Source organism: Euprymna scolopes, chromosome 33 (genome assembly GCF_053919585.1).
Source record: "Euprymna scolopes isolate OS-2025 chromosome 33, ASM5391958v1, whole genome shotgun sequence".
Lineage (NCBI taxonomy): Eukaryota > Metazoa > Mollusca > Cephalopoda > Sepiida > Sepiolidae > Euprymna > Euprymna scolopes.
The window spans coordinates 82,655,257-82,667,542 of NC_136514.1; the positions used below are offsets into that span (position 1 = coordinate 82,655,257).

Here is a 12,286-nt window from a genome sequence, read left to right on the forward strand (position 1 = left end):
TACATACACATATATTCACGTTTATGTATACATACACATATATTCACGTTTATGTATACATACACATATATTCACGTTTATGTATACATACGCATATATTCACGTTTATGTATACATACGCATATATTCACGTTTATGTATACATACGCATATATTCACGTTTATGTATACATACGCATATATTCACGTTTATGTATACATACACATATATTCACGTTTATGTATACATACACATATATTCACGTTTATGTATACATACACATATATTCACGTTTATGTATACATACACATATATTCACGTTTATGTATACATACACATATATTCACGTTTATGTATACATACACATATATTCACGTTTATGTATACATACACATATATTCACGTTTATGTATACATACACATATATTCACGTTTATGTATACATACACATATATTCACGCTTATGTATACATACACATATATTCACGCTTATGTATACATACACATATATTCACGCTTATGTATACATACACATATATTCACGCTTATGTATACATACACATATATTCACGCTTATATATACATACACATATATTCACGCTTATGTATACATACACATATATTCACGCTTATGTATACATACACATATATTCACGCTTATGTATACATACACATATACTCACGCTTATGTATACATACACATATACTCACGTTTATGTATACATACACATATATTCACGTTTATGTATACATACACATATATTCACGTTTATGTATACATACACATATATTCACGTTTATGTATACATACACATATATTCACGTTTATGTATACATACACATATATTCACGTTTATGTATACATACACATATATTCACGTTTATGTATACATACACATATATTCACGCTTATGTATACATACACATATATTCACGCTTATATATACATACACATATATTCACGCTTATGTATACATACACATATATCCACGTTTATGTATACATACACATATATTCACGTTTATGTATACATACACATATATTCACGTTTATGTATACATACACATATATTCACGTTTATGTATACATACACATATATTCACGTTTATGTATACATACACATATATTCACGTTTATGTATACATACACATATATTCACGTTTATGTATACATACACATATATTCACATTTATGTATACATACACATATATTCACGTTTATGTATACATACACATATATTCACATTTATGTATACATACACATATATTCACATTTATGTATACATACACATATATTCACATTTATGTATACATACACATATATTCACATTTATGTATACATACACATATATTCACGTTTATGTATACATACACATATATTCACGTTTATGTATACATACACATATATTCACGTTTATGTATACATACACACATACATATATATTCATGCTTATGTATACATACCCACATACACATATACTCACGATTATGTATACATACACATGTATATACATACACACATGTTGGTTGTTCATCGGATCCCATGATGACGTTTTCACTTTGCATCTCATCTAAGAAAACGGAGGTGGCTCTGACGCCCCAGCCTAGAGGCACAAATATTTTGAAAATGCGTAAATACTTGAGTGTTTGTTCTTAACAACTTTAAGAAAAAATATTTATAACTCTTGTATGGTACTATTGAGCTATCGAAATGAGAACTTATGTGCTATTTATTTATGTCATTTTCATCCCAAGTAGTCAAATTACAGATAAACGTGTTTTATATATAATACACACCTACATATATAAATACATACACCCACACACACACTTATACATACTTAGGCACATATATACCGACATATGCACACGCACATGTATTTATATATACACGTGTGCGGATGTAGGTAAAAGTGACTGCACGTATTATGTATATCAATGAGCATAATGTATTAAGTTTATTTAGCTTCATAAATCAGCCAGAAAATGTTTAGTCACGGAAGAGTGGGAGGGGCAAGGAAGAGTGAAGAGTGTTTTTAAGGATTAATACGACCTGCTGAACGGATATATTAGTGGCCTGGCAAAGCCAAAGGGGAGACAATCAAGCAAAAAATAAAAAAAAACTAAGCAAAATTCATCCCAAAGTGGCAAAACTGAAGCTGGCTTGCCAGGACACTATGTATACAGATGTAGGCAAATTTGGGCGTATTTTATTGGTTAGAAAATATAGGTTCTTTTTTTACCTATTGTCATAAAAATTTTAACCATAAAATAAAATCTTGATTTCTGAGAACTTCAACTAAAGTAAAATGCAATCCATCAAACTACAGGGTGGTCCACTTAAAAGTAGCCCGATCTCATCAATCTTTCCGTAATGCATTCCAGAATATTTCCTGACGTTTCATTGTTTAATTACCTCCCCTGTTTTCTAGACGGTGATAGATGATTTGGCGTCTCCAACAAAACATCTTCCAACAAATATTATATATAATACGTAATACAAGGTGGTCCACCTAAAAGTAGCTCGATCCATCTAATCTTTCTCTAATCGAGATTGTTTTTCAGAATAAGCGGCCCACTTAAAAGTAGCCTGAGCTCTCTAATCTTTCTCTTACCAACCAACTGACACCACAAGACAAAATGCAATTCTTTTCCCAACAAGATGGCGCTACATGCCACATGTCTCACCGATCACTGACACAAGTTCATGACCTATTTACGGTAGATAGAACAATAAGCAAAGGGTTATGGCCGCCACGATCCCCGAACTTGACATCATGTGATTTTTATCTTTGTGGGACTTTAAAACAAAACGTTTATGCAAATAATCCTCACAATCTCGACCAACTAAAGGAAAACATCACCAACACTATCAGGATAATCACCTGAGAAGATCTACAGGCAGTATCTGCAAACGTTGTTAAACATGGAAATCAATCCAGACGAGGCGTGAAGCCACTTGATGTAAGGAGTTTAAAGAATATATTATTTCAGAGTCTAAACCTAGTCAAACATAGGTGAGTATTAGGGCTATGACAACAGCATATTCTCGTTTCATTGTTTTGACTCTCGAGTATATATCCAACACAGACACAATTAATCAACTGAGAACCACATCACTCTACATAAAAGCATAAGATATCAATGGATATAAACCTGAGAATCGAAACAAGGAAAACAATATGCTGTTGTCATAGCCCTAGTGATTTTATAATGATTCTCGGCCCAGAAAACAGCAATTTTTCCCACTTTGTCAGAAAAAACACCCATGAAATGTGAAGACTTAAACACAAAATACGGGAAGTAAAGTCAAGGACCATTTTTATTCTCCTAAAATGTGGTCTATATTTAGTTTTGTTTAGGGAAGGAGTTCAGATAGGGAGAGGAGAAGGTGGGGCAGGGGGGTTAAGATAGAAAGAGGGACGGGAGGGGTCTAGGAGAAACGGTAATATTAACCCACAAAACAGAAAAGAAAAGGAAAACTTGTCACAATTATTGACTTCATCTATACAATTCTGGTGTTTCGTACCATTTCTAGTAAGAAAGAGAGAAAGACAGAGAGAACGAAAAAGACAGACAGCGAGAGAGCGAAAGAAAGACAAAGAAAGAGAAACAGAGAGAGCTAAAGAGAAACAGAGAGAGCTAAAGAGAGACAGAGAGAGAGAGAGAGAGAGAGAGCAAAAGAGAGACAGAGAGAGAGAGAGAGAGACAGCAAAAGAGAGACAGCAAAAGAGAGAGAGAGAGAGCAAAAGAGAGACAGAGAGAGAGAGCAAAAGAGAGAGAGAGAGAGAGCAAAAGAGAGACAGAGAGAGAGAGCAAAAGAGAGACAGAGAGAGAGAGCAAAAGAGAGACAGAGAGAGAGAGAACAAAAGAGAGACACAGAGAGAGAGCAAAAGAGAGACACAGAGAGAGAGCAAAAGAGAGACAGAGAGAGAGAGCAAAAGAGAGACAGAGAGAGCAAAAGAGAGACACAGAGAGAGCAAAAGAGAGACACAGAGAGAGCAAAAGAGAGACACAGAGAGAGCAAAAGAGAGACACAGAGAGAGCAAAAGAGACAGAGAGAGCAAAAGAGAGCAAAAGAGAGACAGAGAGAGAGAGAGCAAAAGAGAGACAGAGCAAAAGAGAGAGATACAGAGACATAGTAAACATGAGACAGACAGAGAGAGAGAGGGGGAGAGAGAGAGGGGGGGAGAGAGAGAGAGAGAGAGAGAGAGTAACAAGAGAGGTACCAACAAAGTTTGCTAAAAATTTTTAGTCGAAACATGGTAAGATCTCGTCGAGCGTTTCATGTTCTGTTTACCGTTCCAGTGCTGGACGAGTTCATGGTGAATAAGTCAAAGAAATACTTACAAAAAAAAAAAAAAAAAAAAAAGATGGCGCGATTCCAGAAAATCAAAACTAGGGAGAAACTTACCTGAAAGAAGAAAGAAAAAAAAAAAAAAAAGATCAGTTTTCATCAATCGAAGAAGATCACAAGATCAATATTCCAATATTGATTTTAATCAATTTTCAATGCGACTTCACCAAAACGCAAGAACCTAATTATTGACTTTTTATTTGAGCAGAGTTTTTCTTATAGAGAAACCATACGGAATAAATCTTCACGCAAACGTCAAAAGAAATGAAGAAAAGATACGTATTGTTGTATTTACTTATCAGTTTTATCCTTGGTAGAAAAAAAAAAAAAATAAATCAAACAAAATCTTTTTGAAACATCTACTCATAATGAAGATCAAGAGATCAAAAATGTTTGAGTAATAGCTGCAACAAGAACACTCGGAGGCATATTATATAAACTACCAAGAGAAACCAAGAAATTGCTTGCTGCATTGAGAAACTACTAAAAGTAAAAATAACGAAAATAAAAAACAAACATTGGCGCATTTAATGAAACCTGCTTCATGACCTATGCTCTCTCTCTCTCTCTCTCTCTCTATATATATATATATATATATATATATATATATATCTATAATACAAATGTCACCTATCTGTTTAAATGTATGATGTATGTCTGCCTAAAACTTTTGACAGAGGCGACAGATTTTCACGCGATCGATATAGTTTTGAAGCTTGACTCTTCAAACGACAAATATCGAAAAATTGGCTAAAGACATTAATTCCTTCACCTGGGTACTTTTCTACAGGGAGGGGATTTCTTTTTTTTGCCGATATTTTCAAAAGTCATCCCCTCTTTTCAATTGACTAGCCTTAATTTAAACCCTCGCTATTTCCGATTTACATATACGGCATAATCACGTTGACACACCGGTTCTCGTCAGATCATCGAAGTTAAGCAACGTTGAGCCTGGTTAGTACCAGATGGGTGACCATTTGGAAATTCTAGGTGCTGTATGTGCTCTCCGCTTATCTTGGCATTGTTTCCAGTCGTCTTGTACCTCAACTTGCCACTGGTATTCAACAATGTTGACTCAGGAGAGGTGTGGTTGAGATTGCGCAACTCTTGCCACACAAATTTCATGTGCAGGCACCCTTACAGTGGGTATCCATAGTCTGTCAAGACTGAAGGAAGCCTTTTTTATTTCCGATTTGGCGATGGACGCAACAGAAACAGCGTTACTTTTTTTTCACGGTACAGATTCGAACCTGCTTGCCTACTACAAATTTTTTTTTCCCCTTAACACACACCGCGAAACACCCGGGCAACACCAGCACCTAGACTAGTATATCTATATAAAGATTTGTTTTTTTAATTTTTTTTTTTTTTTTAGCGATTCTGTTGTATTTAACTGTTTACTTGTGCATACGTCAAGTGTCACAAAAAAATCCATCATCAACGCAAACATTAATTAATTAGAAATTTATTATCTCCCTTTAACGTTACTCTTTAGTTAAAAATCGTTAATAAATTCCTACTCCAAGAATTTTCAAAAAAAAAAAAAAAATTGGTTATTTTATTTTATAATTTAAAAAGAAGTCATTTTGAGAGGAGACTAAGTTTTTTTTTTTTAATTATAGTTTCTTTTAAAATTAAAAAAAAAATGTGCAAGTGAATTGACATCTGTTCGTTTATAATTTATATTAAAAAGAATTATTCAGAAAAAAAAACAAAAAAACAATGTATTGTGTGTTGAATTTTCACTGAAAAAAAATCTAAATTTTTTAAAATCAATTCTTTTTAGCTTTAAAACGTTGTAAAAAAATTGTTTTAGTTTGTCGTTATTTTTATTTTATTTTATATTTTATTCATTTTATTTGTAATGTTTCACAATTTTGCAACTGCCGTGGAATTTCCATGGGTTCTGCTAGTTATTATTATAATTATTATTATAATTAATTTCATTTATTTAATAATTAAATATTTATTAAATAAATTTTACATGCACAAAAAATTGCATTTTTTAATGTTTCTGTTTAAAGCACAATTTCTTGATTTTTAATTTTAACATTAAATTCAAGCCATTATCACCGCACAAGCAGTAAGGAGAGGCATATAAAATCAACAGTAGGTTTTCTACAGTCTAATAATGTAGACTACACTATATTGTGAACTTAGTCACTGCGAGAGGCATGTGAAGCTTTCTCTAGGTGCACCGCGATGGATCCCCAATTAGAGCAGGCAATCAATCGATTCGATTGAAAAATGGGCGATTTCATCGATTTCGGTGACAATAAAAATATGGGAATGTCAAACATTTGTTGAACATCATTTAATCCCAGGCAACGTCGGATCAGCCTATGCTAGTATATGATGATTGCAACGTCTTGTCAGACGAGTGCCACTCCCTCAGACATTTAAAATCCATGAGCCCAAATGCCTGAGGGAGTATCTATACAAATATGATGTTACAGAGTCTTAGCTTTGTACGACAGCTAAGTCTCTCTCTCGGTTCAAAATGTTGAGATCCAGCAACAAGCAAGAGCAAGATAGCCAGCAACAAATTAAACTGCAGACCAGCTTAATGCGGGTACTGGTCTTCCGCTTTGTGTTTTTTTTAAATCAGAGATTTGCTTCTCCTAGAAAGGTTGCCTTCACCACGGCTTACGGGAGCCCTCTCCACCCCAATACACCTATACACACACACACACACACACACACACAAATATACACGGTGCTAGTTGGCCGTTGACCCAGAAAAAGAGTTCATTCGCCCTTTGCTAGTATATATATATATATATATATATATATATATATATATATATATATATATATATATATATATATATATATATATATTTATAGTTTTTGTTGTTGATTTTTAAACGCTATTAAGATTAATATCTCCACCTTGGAGATCCGGTGTTTTTTAAGAAAGTCGCCTATTTTTTATTTGGACGTATTTTTTATTTATTTATTATTTTTTTAAAAACAGTAATCTAATAATAAAAAATAATTATATAAAAGGTTGTCACAATTCTATTGCTAAATCTTAGAGTTCGGTTTGTAAATAAAATCAATTTTAGCAGAGTTAACGTAGCCTTGTGGGGGATGCCCTTTTCTCTTCCCTGCGACCTCTTTCTCACAGAAGAGATGTTGCAATTTTGTCTCTGCTTTATCGTTATTTTCATGGCAAGTGCTCGGCTGAACTCCATTCTATGGTCCCCCCCCTCGCCAAACTTTCACAAGAAACACCCGTCTTGCAGAAAACACTATCACCAATTTCCCCCACTCTTTATCTGTGCCTAAACCTAAACGTAGATTTCATGAGCAAAGCTTCTTTCTTAGAACTGCACGCCTATGGAATTGTCTTCCATTTTTCTGCTTTCCAGCTGACTACAATATGGTTGTCTTCAAGTCTAACGTAAACAAGTTTTTGATGAACCGTTCCATATAAGTTAACAAATTTCCATTACTAACGATTACTATACTGTCCAATGTCTACTGTACACTCTTTAACCCTTATCCTCGAGTGGCCTCTTGGCCTTCATAAGTGGGGATGCCTATGTAAAAAAAAAAAAAAAAAAAAAAAAAAAAAAAAAAAAAAAGTCGCATTATCGCTGTAGCGGAACTTCCAGTTTTTTTTTTTTTTTTTTTTTCCTGCTGAATTATCCGTCTCCGCCAACGACGAATTTCCGTTCGAATATTAACCATTTGTATTTTACGATTTGGAAATCTTCAAATGCTCGGATTTGGAGCAGGTGGCGATACGGAAAATGTTGCGAAAGAATTGGAAGAAAAGTTCTAACGAGAACTCTCTTGGAGCAGAGCAGTCATCTTGGGGTGGGGAAATAAAACAGAGAGTCAAGAAATCTATGTGGGAGTCAGAGTCGAAGTTGAAATGTTAAACAGAAGCACAGAAAATATTTTAAAAAAAGACACTTCTGTGGAGGCGCAGTTATTGATTGTGTAATCTTGCTTCACTACGATCTCTCCGCTAAGATACTCTTATAGAGAGGGAGAGGTGAGGTAGCCATTTTCGACATTTGTCAAGATTGTCTCGTTATTTTGACTTCCGTTTTTTTTTGTTTTTTTTTTTGCTGTCCATTTTTGCAGGCTTATTCGACATGGTTAAACTGAACACAAAAATAATTCTTAAGATGCAAAATGAGAGGGGGGGCCTTTTACGTCTTCCTAGAGGAAGATAGTCATTAATCAGAAGGTTCTACTTACAAAAGGAAAGAAAATTCCGACCACGACCCCCCCTACATTCAAGTCCAATGTAAACAAATTCTTGCCCAGTTGTCCTCTTAAATAATCAAATTCTACCCAATTTCCACCACTAGTGATCACTATACTGTTGTCTCAGTAACCACTGTACACTCATTAACCCTTATCCTCGAATGGCTTTTGAGACTTGATAAGCAATGACTACCTTTAAAAAAAAAAAAAAAAAACGAATTCTAAAAATATTGACTATGACCCAATTCTCTCAAGATTTTTCGAATTTTGTAAAGCGCATTCATTACGTTAGACAAAAGGCCGAGAAAAGTAGTAAAGAAACAAATACATAACAAATAAATATTACCAAAGGCAAGATAAGTTCATCTTCTCCCTAGCTGGATAAGTTTTTCTTTTTTTTTTGTTTCATGACAACAGGACCATTGCCAACACCCTCCAAAAGGCATTATTTGTTTGTCACGAATGACAGACGTGCCCAGGGTGATGAAAACAAAGTTTCCGGTCACGGTAATGGTCTTTGGTGTGGTTTCAAGTGAGGGCCAATTTATGCTACCCCATTTCTTGTCGGCTTAAAAGTCAACACCAAATTGTACCTGGATGTGCTGAAGAGTGTGGTGATGTCTTGATACAATCAGGTGGCCGTTGGCAGACCCTGGATGTGGCAGCAAGACTCGGCTCATAAGTCCAAAGAGACGCAGGCTTGGCTTCACGAGGAATGCTACGACTTTGCACCCTGCTCTCATGGGCCCTCCCCCCTCCTCGTTCTCGTCCTCCGACCCGAACCCACTGGACTACTTTGTTTGGCCATACGTCTAGAACATGACCAAACCAGCTTGATCGGCGCAATCCGCTGAGCTCCCATCGGCGTTTGTAGAAAAGGCATGCTTCCAATTTTGGAAACCCGTGGTGATTGAGGCTGAAGGCGGCTACATTGATTAAGTGTCAGGTGCACTACATAATCAAGTTACCTGAATTGATTTTTTCAATAAAAGTTTTAAAATAAAGCTGTAGTGTTTTTTTTTGGTTTTTTTTTTTTTTAGGGTGACAAATTTATCGTTCTACCTTGTATTCTTTATTGGGTGGGTGGAGGAAAAAGGCTGAGAGTTCGTCCGGTTCCAAACGGCACAGCGCTGGTACCGTAGGTAAATAGGTAGGTAGTAGCAATACTATTTAATATCAAACAATATTATAGTCAAAAGAAGAAACATAACCTTGGAGTCAACGGCTCCTACATCCTTTATCAACGATGAAAAGCTCATTTTCTTCTCGAGTAAGATTTGAAATAGAAAAAAAATAAAGATGGAGAGGGAGGTAACGGTAGGGGTATACGAGCATCCCCTTCCACACTCCATGTCCGCACACGCCCATCCTTTCTCGACTTGTTGTCCAAAAACTAAGTCTTCCGAATTCTTCAGTGGCGACATAACATGGCGACAGGTTGTTGTCTCCATTCCTTTTCATCAGGATTTTGTGATGATTAAAGGCCAGAACGCGTCCGCGCAATAAAAATAGAGCGGGGGAGAGGGGGGGGATTACCGACAACCACCCCTCGCCCAATCTTTAACCAACCCACCCCGCCCCCAGCTGCGAAGGTGTATAATTTTAGCAAAGGGGGACGAGATAAGGGTAGGGGTTGCGGTGAGGGTGAAAGTTACACAAGATATAGAGCGCAACTGTCGTCGTCGTTGGAACCACCGTGGCGTGAAAATGAAGACAATGTTTAAAAAAAAAAAGAAAAAAAAAAAAAAAAAGAAAGAACCAACGAAAAACAGTGCGCACATCCAAAGAGATCTGTGTGTGCGTGTGTGTTTAGGTATACGAGTGAGCATATATGCTGTGAGAGCATACGCATACGTATTGATTTTTTAACAATATATACGCATATAAACATGAACATACTCTATGCGTGGGCATAAGTACATGTTATATAACATGCATATATATGTATAAATATATGTGCATGTGTGTGTACATGCCGATTTACATAAATAAGCGTAAATATGCATTACTGTGTACACACACACATAGATATACTGTATATATGCAAAATCCGATCCCGCATTTTGCTAATTCCTGCCCTCTGATGAGAAGGAGAGTATTTCTTCGAAACTCCGCGGATTAAGGACTATCCACTTATCGTGTGCTTCCTTTTTTAAAATTAAATATGTTTTTAACTCTTTTTCAAGATGTCTTTTAACATGTTTTATTAATAATTTGTTCATATTATAAGCACTATTTCCTTTTCGGTTTTATTGAGATTTTACATCTGGTTGAGATTACTTTACTTGTAAATATTAACTCTTTAATATTTATAATATATTTTAAGTTTACCATTTTGATTACCTTGGTAAACTTATTGCAATTTTTATTTTTGCCGTCCGTAGCTTCCTCAGACTTTTACAGAAATGTTCGTTATTATGGGAGGAAAGAGTGAATGAGGTCAGAAAAAATAAAGATGGAGAGGGTGGTAACGGTAGGGGTATACGAGCATCCCCTTCCACACTCTATGTCCGCACCCCCACCCCACCCCATCATTCACTCTTTCATCCCATAATAACGAACATTTCTGTATAAGTCTGAGGAAGCTACGGACGGCAAAAAAAAAAAAAAAAAAAAAAAAAAAAAAACGGCCGGGCAGCTGAAACTTTTTATTACCGTATCTTTCTGTTAAGTTACATTATTGTTTCAGATATATACATACATACATACTCTGTATATATTCACACATCATACACAATGTATGTATATGCATTATTATGCATATGAACAGATACACACAAAATACGTATATGCACACACACACACAGTATATGTGTATGCACATACACACAATGTATGTATATACACACACACACACACTGTATGTGCATACACAAACACGCATACTGCATGAATATACACATAGACATAATGTACGTTCTCCTGAGGAAGTCTCCTGAAAATGGGGACGAAACGTTGAAAATTTTCTAAATAAGTCACAGGTTATGTGTGTGTGTATACCTTTATAATGTGTATAGGTTTGTGTGGATATAAGTACTTGGATATTGTGTGTGTGTGTGTGTGCGCACGCGCGTATATGTGTGTGAATCTTATCAAAACTTACTTCACATTTTCTCCAGTCAAAAACCAACGAAAATAAAAAAAATTGATAATTACGAAGAACGATACATTTTTTTTGTTGTGTATAGAAAAGAAAGATTATATATTTCTTTGCCGCAAAACTCGACAATATTTTTGCCACAACAAAGACAAAACAAAACAAAAAATAAAACAAAACAAACAGAAAAGCAGACGTTACTTATTTGTCAATGAATGGCCTATCATATTGTGAGCAAGGCATAAAAAAAGCAAATAACCAAAACAAACAAAATAATAAAATAAATAACAAAAGGGCGGCATTTAACAAAACAAAAAACAAAATTGGCCGACACTTCAAATACGGGTTTCCAGTTTCAATCTCCAATCTCGAGCAACCTTACTAAGATCTTGGCAATTCCGCAAATCAAACGATACGCCTCAGAATAGCCCATCTTTTGAGTACCGAAAAATTATCAATTTGGCATCGAAACAACCAAATAAAGGGGAGAGGGGTAGGCAATCTGACATTATTCCATTCACTATTCAGCCGATAAACATTACAAGTCATCTAACCACACTATGGCTAATAAAAGTTCTATGTGGATCTTGAAATAATAAAACCATTTGTGAATTCTTTTGTTTTTGGAC

The 12,286-nt window shown here is 35.2% G+C and overlaps 1 protein-coding gene and 1 pseudogene across 15 annotated transcripts in view; one reads left to right on the forward strand and one right to left on the reverse strand.

Moving 5' to 3' along the window:
* The window catches only part of LOC145258331 (transcription factor 7-like 2), a 764,652-nt gene that overhangs the window by 533,111 nt on the left and 219,255 nt on the right, over positions 1–12,286 (reverse strand). The gene's annotated exons all lie outside the window — the stretch shown is intronic.
* On the forward strand, positions 5,222–5,338 carry LOC145258438 (5S ribosomal RNA; annotated as a pseudogene).